This window comes from Diplotaxodon limnothrissa, linkage group LG16 (assembly GCF_057381915.1).
Source record: "Diplotaxodon limnothrissa isolate DT_005_m linkage group LG16, D_limnothrissa_male_GT1.1, whole genome shotgun sequence".
Taxonomy (NCBI): domain Eukaryota; kingdom Metazoa; phylum Chordata; class Actinopteri; order Cichliformes; family Cichlidae; genus Diplotaxodon; species Diplotaxodon limnothrissa.
The window spans coordinates 9,768,275-9,783,986 of record NC_140611.1 but is presented as its reverse complement, the minus strand read 5'-3'; the positions used below and the strand labels follow the sequence as shown (position 1 = coordinate 9,783,986).

Here is a 15,712-nt window from a genome sequence, read left to right as displayed (position 1 = left end):
CTGAACTTATCGCACACAGCCCACTTCAGAGCCAAAAATTCAAGCCGGTGTGCTGGGTATTTGGCCTGACTGCGGCTGAGAGACTTACTAGCAAAGGCTATAGGTCTTGCTCTCTCCTCACCAGCTGGCACCTGGGATAAGACAGCACCCAGCCCATCCATGGAAGCGTTAGTTGAAAGGATGAATGGCCTCTCAAAATCAGGATGTGCCAGCACTGCACAGCTGAGGAGTGCACCTTTGAGTCCCTCAAATGCCTTCTCGCAAGCAGGAGTCCAGTCTTGAGGGGTGAGCTTGCGAAAGGTTCCAGGTTTCCGACTCCCATGGCAGCCTTTAGTCCTCTTCTGACCGGCAGTTAGAGCAAAGAGTGGCTTCGCAATACGAGAGCACCCTGGAATGAAATGCTGGTAAAACATCACCATGCCAAGGAAGGATCTCACTTTCCTCTGAGAAGGGGTGCAACCGTCACCATCCATTAGGTCAGTCTTCTGAAAACTGGCGATAACCCCCACTTTATCCTGATCAACCAAGACACCACCAGCATCCACGACATGACCCAAAAACCTCACAGAGCGTCTGAGAAAGTGACATTTTTTCTGCGCCAGCTTCAGATTGCTGGTCCTCAGGCAAGAGAAAACAATCTCAAGACGTTTTAGGGCCTCCTCTTCTGAAGGCGCAAACACCAGCAGGTCATCAAGATAACACAGGAGGCTGGAAAAGTTCAAGTCACCAAAGATGCTGAGCATCATCCGCATGAAAGATGCTGGGCTGTTGCATAGACCCTGGGGAAGTCTGTTGTACTCATACAGGCCAAGAGATGTAGTGAAAGCCGTGTACCGTCTGTCAGACTCATGGAGGGGAACGTTGTAGAACCCGGATGTGAGGGCCATGGTGCTGAAGAAAGCATTCCCACCAAGGGCAGCAAGACAGTCAGCCTGATGGGGCAGTGGGTGAGCATCCTTAATGGTTTTGGCATTGAGCCAGCGGAAGTCAGTGCATATCCTCAAGTCACCTGACTTCTTCCAAACCATTACCAGTGGCGAGGCGTATTCACTGGTGGACTTACTGATGATGCCTTTCATCTCCATGTCTGACAGCACCTCTCGCATCTTATGCTAGTGAGCCGGGGGTACTCTGCGATAGGGAAGCCTGAAAGGGCGGTCGTCAGTGAGGTGGATACGATGGACAAAGTCTTTCACCTCACCACAGTCCAGTTTCTCTCTAGAGAACACATCTTGGTAAGTCAACACAAGCTCCACCAATTTCCTCTTCCACCCATCTGACACTTCACAGCCCTCAATATCAATGTCAGCCAACCCAGCATCTTTGAGTAGCTGTGCAGAGTCAGGCACAGAGTCTGATGAGGGGGGAAAACTGGTATGCTGGTCAGTCAGAGTCTCGCAGAGACCTTGAGTGATGGGCAGGTCCTCCAGAGCAATACAAGGAAAGACATCCGCAATCTTAGCATTGCGACGCAGTGTCACAGGGCTCTCTGTTGGGTTAAGGACTTTCATAGGGACCCAACGATCTCCCCACATGGGTGTTATAATGCGCCCCACCATTATGTTCTTTGGAGTGGAACGGGCTGACGTGGGTTCCACAACGACAGTACTTCCTGGAGACACAAGGGCAGAAGGTGGCAGCTTTCCCCAAACTACATATTCTTTTTGTGGCAGGAGAGTGACACTCTTCCGCAACCTGACTGTACCTACTTTATCTGGCAACACAGCTTTAGCGGCTAAACAATTTTGACAAATTTAAGTTAACGGTCCAACCGATAAAGTCCAACTTTTTTCAGAGCTCACGGGTGCGTCACTGCAACTCCCCCTGGCTTCTGCTCCGCGGCTGCTGAGTGAGCCCTCATCTGGGACTCTCCTCAGCTCTTTCTGGGACAGTGGCGCGGCTGCCCCTCTGTTAGTCTTCCTTGGTCTCTTGTGTTCTGGGGGCCTCTGGATGTCTGGAGTTTTGATCTCCTCCATACCTGCTTCATGCCCTGGAGGACGGGGCTGTGCCCCCCCCCCCCCCCCCCCCACACCCTCTAGCAGATCATTACATGAAGGAACCTTTTTAAAAAAAAAAACAAAAACAAAAAACAAGCGCGTCCATGCTCACAGGTGTACACACGGGTGATCACACCCACAAACTACACCCTTTTTGGCTCCTACCTCAAAGCACACTGTGTTCTGTTGATCTTATGTGCTGAACAATAATGTTTAATATTTAGTATTTACTGTCATAATCCCATTTATCATTATGATGTTGTTTATTCTATTACTCTTGTTCTCTTCTGCTTCTTTTCTTTTTTCTTTCTCAGCAGGTGATCCAGGTGATTGATATATGCATTTTTTTTCTTTTTTTTTTCTTTCTCTGCCCGTTCTGTTGGTTTTTGTCTTTTGCCCTTCTCCCCCGTCCCTCTTCTCAGCTGTTTCTCTTTCCCTCTTTCTTTCTCCCCTTCTTTCCCCCAGTCAAGTCTGTCCCGTATTCAGTAAGTGAAAATAAAATAAACAATAAAAGGTGAATCAAATGGACCATTACGGCAAGGCTGGGATGGTCAATTTGGTAAAGTAAATCCGTTGGGCATCTTTCTTTGCCTTTAGACAACAATTCTGATGGCAAAAGAGCCAAACGGGACAGGCAAAAAAAAAAAAAAAGTCCAACTTTTTTGTGATCAATTAACCAGTATCTGTCCAACAGTTTCTGGCCTCATCTCTAAAATCCCTAACTCAACTTAAGAGTGTCCAACTCCCAAGGTCCAACCTTTGCTGCCCAAAAAAGCGCAGATTACTGTTACAAACGGTAAAGTGGTCCAACCACTAGCTTATTCCAGGATGCCCTGTACCCCACAGTTAAGCCACACTGAACTAACCCTCTTCGCCGAGAGGTCAATGTCGCGGGTCCACGACAAGGAGGGAGCGTAAACTCCGGACTATGCGCTTCTAACCAGTCCAACTGGCGTTCTTGAGTAATTTATAATACTTTGGAACAACAGTAAAACACCCAACAAAGTGTAAGACTGAAGCAGGTCCAACCTTATAACCAAAAAATAACTAAATTCCCTAACATACTAAAATCATTGAGCAGTCCAACTGCTTTCCACGGTCCAACCGTATTAAATCCTTTTAGCGGTCCAACCGCATTCAATCATTTTCAGCAGTCCAACTGCTTTTTACGGTCCAACCGTATTCAATCATTTTCAGCAGTCCAACTGCTTTAAATCCTCAGTACTGTCATGAGATTCTCATCAAAATCAAAGCAGACATTTACCGGCAACTTTTACTGAATAGACATTTAATTTTATCATCCAATTCAGCACACTTCGGATAAAATCAACAGGCCTGTGCCTACCTCTTTTATAAAGGCGCCTGTCCCCTCAGTTTGGTTTCCGGGTCACGCCTGCCTGTCTGACCACAACGGACCACCAAATTTCACCGTCTACACCTCCAATTCTCTCCCTCCTCAACCACCGGACGAAGCCCCCAAATGTTAAGGTTCACTTATTGAGGAAGGAGAGTACAAACAACCATTGGTCCAGAAGAGCTTGGTCAAACAATTGATTTTAATGAATACACGTGTGGGAAGACCAGTCTGTACGCAGACAGGGATTGATCTTCGACTTAATCAAAGCATACACAGATTTTTATAGCATCAGGGTTTGAATTAATGACGCCCCTTCATACGTCACAGACAGAATATATACATACGTCAAATCAAAACCACAATGACTTTTAACACAGTTTAAAAGAACTGTCACTGCCGGATGCTCGCTTGTCATCTTGACACCTCAGCAGCAGTTCTGCGACAAACTGCTCTTTTTGCAACCCCAAGCAAAACATGATTAAACTTCCACCTATAAATGATTCTCTTTAACTAAGTGTGTGTGTGTGTCTATGTCGTCCTCAAATGCTCTCTCAATTCACCCGTTGCACTTCTGACCTTTTACCAGAACCGAGGCTCATCCTCACTTGTAATCCTCAAAATAACCTCCACTTAGACTACTTTCGGTTTCAGTTCTGCAAAGCCTGCAACTTCCTGTCAGCCTGCAACTTAGTCTTTCTGAAAGACACACACACTGTTTAAACATCTGAATGCAATATCAATACTGTAAATTATATTATTAATGCAATGGTAATGATGATGATTATTTAACAATAGCAGTAAAATAATTTCCCTGATCCACAGAACTTTGCTTATCAACTAATTCATTTCAAAACCCTCCACAATACATTTATTACACCCTGTAAGAGTTTTCAGATGAAACTACAGGCTACATATTACTGTCACATATGCAACAATTCATCACCAGCCACATTTCTACACATACTTCGGAACAGTCCAGGTATATCTGACTTTTGGGTCTATGTAAACTTTGTGTTATCTGATGTACTAAAGTTTTTTAAGTACATCAGATTTAAGTTTTCTAATCCTGGTCTTTGCCTCCTTAATGATACCTCTGACATCTTATTCAAACAAATCCAATGCAAAATGCTGTTTGCTGGATTCACATCCGTAAAAAAGACAATTACAAAGCACTGGTTCAGTCCTGACATTTGTATGAAATCATTCTGGATACAATGTCTTCGCTGTATCGTTAATTTCAAACATACCATTGCAAGATTTAATAAGGCTCGACCTACATCTGTCAAAGCCTGGAAAATCTTCCCATCCAACATTATGTGTTGGCAGAGGCAATAACTTATTGTAACTTTGTGTACGTATTATTATTTGTTCTTCCTCTGTTTTTTTTCTTCTATTCTTCTTTGCTTTGTTGCCAAAGTTGCATTGTTATTGCAGTTTATAATGATGCTGAATATGTCTGTACCCTCACTCCCGCTCCCGAACCCTGTTGTAAATCAGTAAAATTTTGATCAGACATAAAAAAAAACCATTTTAATTGTTGCTAAAAAGAATTTAAACGCTAGTAATCCTCACCCCAACAGTTTTTTTTATAAGTCTCTCTACATCATCTTTACACTGAGGCATTAGGAAACTACTGTAATTAAAATCACTGTTAGCAGAAGAGTACTACCAAATTTTGATAGAATACAAGATGGAAAAATAGAAAAGTCACTTTTTACTGTCTCACAATGACATGAGAAATTATTATAACTTAGCTACACCTGACATGACAAAACAACCTTTTTAGGTGTTTAGAGATTTCTTTCATTTTCAGACCATATATAAACGGATTTAAGAGAGGGTTATAAAAAATCACTTGCAAAGTCATTATTAATTGTGCAGTTTTTGGAAAATCTAGTTCTAATCGACCTATAATGACATCATATGCACACAAAGTAGTAAAAATGCTTAAAACAAACAGGTGAGGTAAGCAGGTCTCTGCTGCCTTTTTCTGGATAGCTCTACTGCTTCTGTAGGTTATTAGAAAAATCTTTGCATAGGTGAAAAGTATGAAAAACACAGGAAAAATAACAACACTTAGCATCACAACTAAACCATAAATTAATGTTGCTCGTGGGCTCTCACAGTAAAGTTTCCACAATGAATTATTGCAAAGGATTCCTTTCAAAGTGAAATTACATAGTTTATTATTAAGAACTAATGTATGCAACACTGCAATTTGAAGACCAGGCACAAACCAAGATAAGAATAGCAAAGTATTGATGGTTGTTTGTCTCATGATGACTGGATACTTTAAAGGCTTACATATAGACACATATCTGTCAAATGCCATTGCTGATAACAGTAAGAAATCAGAACCAGCTATTGAGTAACACATGAAGTGCTGAAATCGACATGCTGAAATAGAAATAATCTGTTTTTCAGATAACACATCAACAAAGAGTTTTGGGTAGGTCACAGTGCTCAGGAGAACAGAGTTCACTGACAAAGCTGCAATAAAAATGTACATGGGTTCATGGAGATTGTGATGAATGCAGATTAGGAAGACAATCACTGAATTACTTATAATTATTAAAACATAAAGTGCAACCATAATTAAAAAATATAGACAGTCTTACTTTGGTTCAGCCGAAAACAAAGCGTGGAGCGGGTGGCAGGCAGGAGTAGAGTAGTGGATGAACTGTGAACCGATCCACCTCTGACCCATGACGAGACTTAACCTTCCTGCCTTCTTGGGACCTTTTTGTGCCACTGCTATGTGTTAAATGGCTGCCATTTCCACTGTGTTCAGTGGAATATAACCAAACTTGCCACAGGATAGTTTTTACCTGTCAATGTTAATATTCCAGTGTGAATTCCTTAAATCAGCCTAAAATGGCTGAGCAGCAGAAATCCCCACACCCATCACCCTGGGGACCATTTTCTGCCCATTGACTTCCATTATAAACGCTATTTTTCAACCCCAAATTATCATCATATGATTTTATTTTTTCTTCTTTTCTTGGATGTCAATGAAGACTCAGGGCCTTGAAGTTTTAATTTTTAAATTGCAAAAAAAAATGCAAAAAAAATAATGGCAGGTCAAAATGTATGTTGGTGCCAATCTTTGGTCCATCTAAAGGCCTACTTATAATGACAATCACATATTACTTCAACTGGTTTTTTGTGGAAATATTTAGTTTCGTTTTTTGGTTTTTGGGGCTTATAACACAGGGCGCTCATGTAATAACACTGGGATTTGAAGGGTTAAAACAACGAAAATATAATTAAAACTTTACATGAATATTTCAGGGAGAAGTAGTTTTACAAGGTTGGCTAATTTAAAGTGGAATAAAATATGGATATATGGTCTTTTTATGGCGTGGCTGAGAATGGTCCCTAGGGTGATGGGTGTGAGTTTTTTAAAGGATGGCAGGAGGGTTAAGAAAATCAGAAATCAGGGACGGATCAAGAATAAACAAATGAGGAACCCACATGCGTTCCTCCGAGCACAGTCAGCTCCACGTGCTTCTCAGGAAACATGGGAGGTTGATAATCTTAAGCCACTTCGAAGGGCGACAGGTTAGTGGCGGCGGATGTCAGGAGGCCGGATTGTGTGAGGCGAAGCAGCGGAGCACTGTCTCCAGTTCTTGGTTCAGCCATTCAGTCTGACTGTTCGTCTGGGGGTGATAACCTGAACTAAGATACGGTTTGGCTCCCAGGGCAGAGCAAAACGTGTTCCAGGCCTGGGCTGCTAACTGTGGACCCCTATCTGGAACGGTTTCCGCTAAAATGCCATGTAATTTAAAAACGTGGTTAATGAGCAGTTACGCATTTTCAGAGGCAGACCATGAAAGGGCGCAGATGACATCGCTCCTCGAGTGCCAGCTTCACTGCGAGCAGTTCCCGGTCGCCCATGTCATAATTTCTCTTAGCAGGTGACAACCGACGCGACAAAAAGGCGCATGAGTGAATTTTCACTGAGGGTCCACTCCTTGTTCCACACATTTTGTCAATGACGCGATCGCATGCCACATACAGTATGTAGATGACACCTGGATCAAAATCAAAACACAAGAAGTGGAATCCTTCACTGCGCACATGAACGCCGTGGACAAAAACATCAAGTTCACCAGGGAAGACACAAAGGATGACTGTTTGCCCTTCCTGGACTGCACTGTGCACATTGAAGAGAATGGCAACCTCAACATTGAAGTTTACCGGAAGCCCACACACACGGACCAGTACCTCCTCTTTGACTCCCATCACCCTCTGGAACACAAACTTGGAGTAATTAGGACCCTACACCACCGGGCAGAAAATGTTCCCTCTAAGCCTGAAGGGAAAAAGAAGGAACACACACATGTAAAGGAAGCACTTAAAACATGCGGTTATCCTAATTAGGTGTTTATAAAGTTAGCAAAGATGTACAGAAAAGAAGACCAGACACTAGTGAGGGAGGCTAAGAAAGACAGACGCAACAACATTGTCATCCTCTATGTAGCCGGTGTATCAGAGAAACTCAGGAGAGTTTTCGCCAAGCACGACATCCCAGTGCATTTCAGACCAAGCAACACACTCAGACAGAAACTGGTTCATCCCAAAGACAAAACTCCAAAACACAAACTTAACAATGTGGTGTATGCTGTACAGTGCAGCGAGGAATGCTCAGACCTCTACATTGGAGAGACCAAACAGCCACTTCACAAGCGCATGGCACAACATAGAAGAGCCACCTCCATGGGACAAGACTCAGCAGTTCATCTGCATCTGGAGGACAAAAGTCACTCTTTCGAGGATGCCAACATTTTGAACAGAGAGGACAGATGGTTTGAAAGAGGAGTGAAAGAAGCCATTTATGTCCATTGTGAGTGACCATCTTTGGCGGTGGTTTACGACATCAACTGTCTGCCATCTATAATCCAGTTTTGAGAACCCTTCCCATACGCCTTAATGCCCACTCACATCCTGGGCCATCTGACCTCAGGAAATCACATGATAGGGTGGGGCCAGGTTTCACAATGAGCTCACCCGAAACCCTGGCTGATTGGGACTCACACCCGCTTTCACACCTTGGCTCATGTGATTAGGTAGAGGATCATCAGGGGGTCCCACTAGGTTTAAATCTGGGACTCTCCACCATTTGACCCTTAGAACTGAGGAAGCTTCTCGGATGAGAGGTGAAACGTCTCCAAGCAACTCAAACAAGTCCAGACGCTTTTATTGTCAATCTCCTTAGACAACCCCTCTTAAATTAATCACCTGGGCATAGGAGGTTGGACCAGGGCATAGGACGCCAAGAAACCCACGAGGGACCCACGATGCTTCTGTTTGTGTGCAATTGTGTTGATCATGTTTCTGTAATTGGCTATTTGTTTATTCATGGGTGTGCTGGGAGGCAGGGATTCCGACCCGCATGTATTCGCATATATTATAGAGGCCACTAGTGCTGACCAAGCTGCCAGCTTTCTCTCTTCCCGTCTTTCAATGGCTGCTTCAATTTCAGCTTGACCCTCTAAACCGCAGGTAAGTAATCTGTCATGGTCCTGGGTCGGTGACCGAGCGCTTTAAGTTTATTATTATCATTTTTCTAGTTTATTCTGATTTTGTATTTGTTCTTAGGGTTTGAGTTGTGTGTTTCTATCATCCCTACCTGTGTCTCTCCTCTGTGTTCTGTTTGTGTCCCCAGTTGGTTGTGTAAAACAGTCTGTGTGTTTCCTGTTTTACTTTGTAGGTTTGTGTCATTATGTCCATTAGTTCCAGCTGTGTCCCCGCCAGTCTGCCATTTCCTAATTACCTGGTGTGTGTATTTATTAGAGATGGCACGATACCACTTTTTTATGTCCGATACCGATACCGTTATCATAAATTTGGATATCGGCCAATACCAATATGAATCCGATATTGTGTGTTTTTTAATCAATAAAACTGTTTTTTAAATATCTTGCTACTTTTTGCATAAGTTCATACTCAAGTTAAAAAAAACAAAACAAAAAAACACTAAAGCTATTCTGTTATACCTGTATGCAAAAAATGCACTGCACCCAAAATATTTCATAGTTCAGCAATACTGATCAATCTAATAAACTTAAACCTACTCCATCCTCCCTACTCTGGTATGTTAAAGAGTAAGCAACCTAACTAATAGGGCTCTAAAACTCCTAGCGAAAAAAAACAAACGAAAAAATAAGGAACCACCCCCCACCCTCCACCTCATGATGCTTATTCGACGTAATCAACTTTAATTTGATGCAGTGTGAAAAAAATGCACAGAAATAAATTATTTTTCAAGAATAATTAAATAGATTCAACATATTTCTTCAACAGAACTGCAGACTGCACAGATGGTACCTTCCCAAAGGAAAAAGTACTATAGCTTACCAGGGTATATTAGACTTAATAGTTACTATATGCAGTAATGGACTTCTATTCATTTTACATCAGATTAAAACTTTGGGTGTAAGATTCAGATAATTATTTATTAAAAGCTAGACATTTTAAATGAGAATAAGAAAGAAAAGTATGTCTTTGTGCCCCCTTCTCCCTGTTAATGCCCTATTGGCCCCCCTGGCTAAACTTTGCTAGATCCGCCCCTGCACAGTTACCAGCCGTCAGCTACGTAGAAAATAATCCTGGTCTAGAAAGTAAGATTGAATAAATTCTAACAACAGATTATCAAGCTTAAGCGTGCTGCTGTTATTCAGCCGCTGGTTTCCTCTTTCTGGTGCAAAGTGGGAGATAAACAAACAAGAGAGACGGACTCGCGACAGAAAAGCCGATCAGCTGATCACTGATCAGTTTCATGATTGAAGTAGCAGCAGGAGAGGGAGGGGGAGAGAAGAGGCAGTCGCTCCATATATCGGTTGTTAAGCTTTTTTATTTATTTATTTTTTTTTCGTGTCCCGTTTGGATCTTTAGCCATCAGAATTGTTGTCTTAAGGCCAAGAAAGATGCCAAGCGGATTTATTTTACCAAGTGGATCATCATGGCCTTGCCATATTGGTCCATTTGATTGACCTTTATTATAATTATGAATTTATTTTATTTTCGGTTGCTACAAACGAGACAGACATGACTGGGGGATAGGACAGGGAGAAAGAATGAAAGAAAGAGAGGGAGAGAAAGAAAACCAAAGGGGAGAAGAGACGGTGAGAAAGGGGGGAAGAAAGAAAGAAAAACAAACAAAACACCTGGATCACCTGTATGGAGAAAAAAAAACAGAAGAGAAAGTAAACAAAAAAAAAGAGCAACATAATAAAAAACAGCACCATCACAATAAACTAGCTAGCAGTAGATAACAGTAGATACTAAATATTAAACGATATTGTGCAGCACGCAAGATAGACAGCGCACAATGTGCTTTGAGGCAGCAGCCAAGAAAGGTGTAGTCCGCGTCTGTGTACACCCGTGTGTACACCTGCGTGCATACCTGTGTGGATCAGCATGCTTGTATTCCAAAGGTTTCTCCATGTAACGATCTGCTAGGGAGTGTGGGGAGCCATAGCCCCGTCCACCAGGGTATGGAGCAGGTATGGAGGAGATCCAGGCCCCAGATATCCAGAGGCCCCAGAGTACAAGGACCCAAGGAGGACCACCAAAAGGGGGGGAACCATGCCACCCTCCTGGGAAGAGTTGAGGAGAGCCCCAAAAGAAAGGTCACCCAGCAGCTACGGAGCAGAGGCCAGAGGGGGTTGCAGTGGCGTGCCCGCGGGCTCTGCCAGCAGCCAGCTGTGCCAGAGTGGACCGAGCTTCAGGCCCAGAGGCCAGAGGCCTGAGGGCATCCCACCCCGCGGAAGGGGCCCAGCCAGGCCACAGGCGCCAGGCCCTGCCAATCGGCCACCAGGAGTGAGCCGGTACATACATGAGCGCCCAGCCCCAGACGACAAGGACCACCAAAACACCAACGTCTGAGGGCATCAGCCACCGGCAGGGAGTGTGGTGAGGGGAAATAGGCCTCCGTACTTTGGAGGGCCTGAGATGTACCCAGAGAGGTTGAGTCTAAGACCCAACCTGACATATCCTCCTGAGACCCAGGGAAAAAAAACTATTTTGATTTTTTTTTTCAGATAAATCAAGTGTTGGGATGGCAAAAAACACATAAAAAAACCAATTTTTTAAAAACTAATTTCATTTAAATTTTACAACATGTGCACTTCAGTGCACAAGGGGAGTTCATTGATCACGAATGTGAAACTAACAAAATTCAAGAGCTATTTCAGAAAATTAAATGCTCCACTGAAATTTTTGTAAGCAGGATATTAAAACTTATTTATATAACAATATCATAAAAATGTAGATCATGGGTCAACTTAGAAGTCACTGACACTTCACTAGCTGTAAGCCACAGCTTTTTCCATCAGGCCATCAGACTGCTGAACACTTCATAGACACCTCAGCTTCACTACTGGAACTTTAACATTATGCACTCCATACTGTACAGTAATGCCACTGTTTTGCACATGTCTCAACTCTGTATATTTTATTTTATATATTTTATTTATTGTTTACTCTATTTAATTTGTAAAATATGTGTACACACACACACACACACACACACACACACACACACACACACGTAGAAAAATATTTAGTATACACATCCAGAAATGCATATACTATTATATATTGTACATATATTTATTAGTTTCAGATGTAGCCATTCTTGTATTTTGCTTGTTTACATTATTGTATTTTGCACAACTCTGTTGCTTGTGAAGCTCGCACACAAGAATTTCACTCACATGTACTGTACCAATGTACCTGCACATGTGATGTGACAATAAAAGTGATTTGATTTGATTTGATTTGAAGCCATTGGTTCAGGAACAAGTGATTGCACTGGGCTTTCTATTTCACAAAAGTCAATTCATTTATCTGAGGAAGTAATGTGATTTTTTTATTTGGAGACACAAAGGAACATTTGGCACTTCCCACATCTCACATATGTTTTACTGTTGCACCCAACCATTCTACAACTAAAATGCCTTGGACTGTTAACCATTTCAGGCAAGTGGAGTGAATCATATTTTGTTACACTCTCATCTGGTTGGGGCCTCCTTTTCTTGATTTTTGGAGAGAACTCTTCATCACTGGTATTATTCAGGTCTTGTTCACATGTTTGTCCCTGGTTTCTCAGCCAAGAGGAGCTTGAACTCCAGATACTGTGAGTTCTTTTCACACATTGAGATCATTGACAACTGTCAGCAAAGACGTGATCTTGTAGAAACAATCAGGTGTCATGGATTCAGCTATAATTGCGACTCTTGTTTTTTTACTTTACTGGAAAACATTTCTGCATTTTACCCATATTTTATTTTTAACTCAAAATCAAAAATTCCAGATTCTCCTACATGTTGATTTTGGACCAGATAGGACGACAGATTTCAGGTAGCCTTGTGTCTTTCTCTATTACATCTGCCACTGCATCTCGATAATCTTTGTGTGGCTCCTCCTGGGTTCTCACCCTCTCCTATCTGGCTCACATGACTCTCATCTTCTGAAAAATCTATGTCTGAATCTCCCTCAATGATTCTGTTAAGAATTCTCTCTGCCACTGTCAAAGAGTTGTCTACTAGGAAAAAGTGAAATAAATATAAGTACAAAGTCCCGACGTGCACTAGAGTACACATTAATAAATTAGTCATTTCCTCTGTAAAACTAAATAAGCTTAATTTTTAAACCCCTCAAATTATTTACTAGATGTTTATTTTGAAAATTAATCAAAATCTGATTTTAAAAAAACATTTTAAATGTAAATATCATGCTTACCATTCTTTCTTCCATAAAATGTGCTTGTGGGCATGCCAGCCATTTTGAAAAGGTGGGAAAAAGACAATTGGCAAGGCCACACCCCCAAACATGTGATATCAGAATCAGAATCAGAATCAGAATACTTTATTGATCCCTGGGGGAAATTATTTTTTGTTACAGTGCTCCATTATAAACCAACATTAAGACAAGACAGACAATACACTAACTAAGAATAGTACAATATATACATATATATATACATACATACATACATAAGTCACTCATAAATAAATAGCTGAACAAGAAACATGTGTAGTTATAGCAGCAAACACTGTGTTAAGTGTTAGTTTAACCCTGATGCACCCGCCAGGGGGAGAGCGGCGGGGTCGGGGGATGCGGGTCCCCCGCGGAGGGAGGGAGGAGGTTTGGGGTCGCGAGATCCCCCGAGGGGATGGGATGGGAGGGCGGGGTCGGGGGATGAGGGTCACCCGTGGAGGGAGGGAGGAGGTTGGGGTCGCGAGATCCCCCGAGGGGATGGGATGGAGAGAGAGAGAGAGAGAGAGGGAGAGAGAGAGAGGGAGGGAGGGAGGGAGAGAGGGAGGGAGAGACGTGAGTTTGACAGAGAATACACGTGCAAGCGTGGACGATAAAGTTGTGTAAAAGGTGGTCGAGAAACACCCCGGCGAAAGCACAGCGCGTCGCGCGGCGAGATGATAAGAGCGTGGATGGCGGGTACTAAGCGTGTCGGGGTTACAGGTTACAGAGGCGGTGTCCGGGCGCGTGCTGTAGAACAACAACAACAACAACAACGGCAACAAGGTGCCAACGAGAAAGAAGAAGACGAAGAAGACAATGTCACGCACTAGACCGTGGGAGCCAAAGAGCAATAAGGTCAGTACAGGCGGATCGCAATCGCCGGCGGTGTCATAGTCGTCCTCCTCCTCCTCCCGCTCACCATCGCCGTCGCGATCGCCATCATCATCACCATCACCGTCGCCAGCGCGTTTGGCGTACGCGGCGGGGTCGGCTAAGGTCGCTCCGTTGTTGCGACCGGCCACGTTTCGCTATCGAGGGCTAGGGGTCGAGGAAGACAAAGAGCGGCAGCAGCAGCAGCGGCGGCGGCAGCAGCGGTGGCGGCAGCAGCGGTGGCGGCAGCAGCGATGGCGGCAGCAGCAGCAGCTACAGGAGAACTTGGAGGAGGATGAGAGCGAGGAAGAGGAGCAAGAGGCCGAGGGGGACAACGACGACCCGACGGAACGAACGCTCGCAGACGAGGAGCTCTCTCTCTCTCTCTCTCTTTCTCTCAAGCTCTCTCTCTCGCCATCAGGACGGTGTCCGTTCAGACAGTACATGCGCAGCAAACCGGCCAGGTACGGGATCAAGATATGGGTGGCGTGCGACGCCCGTTATAGCTACGCGTGGAAGATGCAAGTCTACACCGGCAAGCCGGACAAGCGCGGCCCTCCCGAAAAGCACCTGGCCACTCGAGTGGTCATGGACCTCACCGAGGGATTGACGCCGGGACGCAACGTCACGTGCTACAACTTTTTCACCTCGCGCGAGCTCGCTGACAGGCTCTATCGCGAGAGAGGCCACACCGTGCCGGGCACTCTGCGATCGAACAGACCCGAGATCCCCAGAGAGCTGCGCTGCGTCAAGGGCAGGGCCGTGGGCTCCGTCCAATCCGTAGTACTCGGCGGCTCTGCGGAACGAGGGGGAGGAGGAGGACGAGGGCCCGACACGATCATCCTCACCTACGTGGCCAAGAAGAACAAGAACGTGCTGCTCCTCACCACCGCTCCTCGCTACCACCACCACCATCGCTCCGGCCCCGAGCCCCGGCCTAGCCGCCGCATCAGCAACGGCATCAGCAGCAGCAGCAGCAACAGAAGCAGCGGCAGCAACAGAAGCAGCGCAAAACCGCCCTTGGTGCTGCATTACAACTGAACCAAGGGAGGCGTCGACAACCTGGACAAGTTCGTGAGCACGTACAGCTGCAGGAGAAAGACCTGCAGGTGGCCCGTGGCCCTTTTCCACAACATGGTCGACGTCGCGGCCTACAACGCGTTCGTGCTGTGGAGGGAAATTCACCCCAACTGGATGGCGGGCAAGCTCAACAAGCGAAGGCTCTTCCTCGAGCGACTGGGCAAAGCGCTCGCGCGCCCTATGCTCGAAGCCAGGGCGTTAGCACGAGGAGGAGGAGGCAGAGTCGCGGCCCGAGGCGCTACCACCGAGGCCGACGGTGCCGACGCCGACGATCGTACTACTCGTGCCGCCTCTAACGCTACGCCACGCGACTCCTCTCCGGTCAAGACGCGAAGGTGCCGCGTGTGTCCCAGGAGCAAAGACGTCAAGACCAAGATCCTGTGCCACGAGGGCCGAGCGCACGTGTGTACACACTGCGCCATCACGTACTGTCCCAACTGCACCGCTTCTTCCCGCACCGCCGCTCCCCAAACGCCACCGACGCCGTAATAACACAAGTGCCCCACGGGGGTCCTAGCGACCCCCCCACCCTATCATCGTCGTCGTCATCATCATCAACATCATCATAACACATATATGCCCGAAGGAGGGGGGGGGGGTCCTAGCGACCCCCACCCTAATCACCATAACACACATATGCCCC

The 15,712-nt window shown here is 45.0% G+C and overlaps 1 pseudogene; it reads left to right on the top strand.

The window, feature by feature from the left end:
- Positions 1-7,434: 7,434 nt before the first annotated feature.
- Positions 7,435-8,423, top strand: LOC146615751 (uncharacterized; annotated as a pseudogene).
- Positions 8,424-15,712: the final 7,289 nt, after the last annotated feature.